Source organism: Nicotiana tabacum, chromosome 11, assembly GCF_000715075.1.
Source record: "Nicotiana tabacum cultivar K326 chromosome 11, ASM71507v2, whole genome shotgun sequence".
Taxonomy (NCBI): domain Eukaryota; kingdom Viridiplantae; phylum Streptophyta; class Magnoliopsida; order Solanales; family Solanaceae; genus Nicotiana; species Nicotiana tabacum.
The window spans coordinates 13,159,417-13,160,697 of NC_134090.1; the positions used below are offsets into that span (position 1 = coordinate 13,159,417).

Sequence of the window (1,281 nt, forward strand, 5' to 3'; positions counted from 1 at the left end):
ATTTCCGCATCTGCGGTCTTGGGCCTCACCTGCACCCACCGCATCTGCGGAAAAGTGTCCGCTTTTGCAGAAATCCATTGGACCGGCTGAGCCGCTTTTGCGGAGAGAATGCCGCTTCTGCGTTCTCGCACATGCGGCTGGACAACCGCAACTGCGGTTTTGATAGAAGCCTGGAGCTTCAACTCCTTCTCACATTTTCAACTAAGTCTGATCCTCGTCCGATTGATGCTCGGAAACCCCCGGGGCCCCGCCCGAACATACCAACAAGTATAGAATCATAAAACGGACTCGCTCGAACCCTTGGAATGTCCGAGTCAACGTTAAACTCAGAACCACACCCTGAAACTATTAGAATGAAACTTAAGAATTTCAAGTTCTTCAATCTACTTCCAATGCATTGAAACGTACTTATAAAACTAGGAATGACATCAAATTTTGCGAGCAAGTCTTAAATGATATTACGGAACTATCCCCAATTTCAAAATTCTATTTGGGCCTCGATAACACCAAAACCCGCTCCAAACCAAATTTAAAGAACTTCAAAATCTGTAAAGAGCCAAGGTTCACTATTAAGTGCCAAAATGCTCCCGGGTCATCCAAAACCTGATCCGGACATACGCTAAAGTTCAAAATCATCATACAAACCTGTTGGAACCATTAAATCCCGATTCCGAGGTAGTTTATTCAAAATATTGACCAAAGTCAAACATGACCTTTTAATCCAACCTTAAGGAACCAAGTGTTCCGATTTCAACCCAAACTCTTACCAAATCCCAAACCAACCATCCCCACAAGTTATAAATCCATAAAAGCAAGTATGGGAAGTCTTATTTAGGGGAACGGGGTTCTCGAAAGCAAAACATTTGGTCGGGTCGTTACAATATGGGACCAAATGATTCAGAAATTACTTAATAAATATTTTTCACCTGCAAAAACATTTAAAATGAAGCAAGAAATCAATAATTTTATACAGACAGATTCTGAATCTATATACCAAGCATGGGAATTATTAAAGGCAACGTTAAGAAAATGCCCACACCATGGTATCCAAGATCCTGACATCTTATATATTTTAATCATGGTCTTAAACTCTCTGCTAGAATGTTATTGATGTGGCATCAGGAGGATCCATAATGAGCAAAACCTTTGCAAAAGCCATGCAATTGCTTAATGAAATTTCAATAAATGTTGTTCAATGGCCCTCTGACAGAATGGTTATTAAAAACAGTAGGAGTCAATCAAGTTGAAGCTTGGAATTCATTAGCGCAACAAATTGCAACT

General features: G+C 40.4%; 1 non-coding gene across 1 annotated transcript; it reads right to left on the reverse strand.

The window, feature by feature from the left end:
• Positions 1–940: 940 nt before the first annotated feature.
• On the reverse strand, positions 941–1,047 carry LOC142166637 (small nucleolar RNA R71). Its single transcript, XR_012697040.1, has one exon. It is a non-coding gene; the product is annotated as a small nucleolar RNA R71 (small nucleolar RNA).
• Positions 1,048–1,281: the final 234 nt, after the last annotated feature.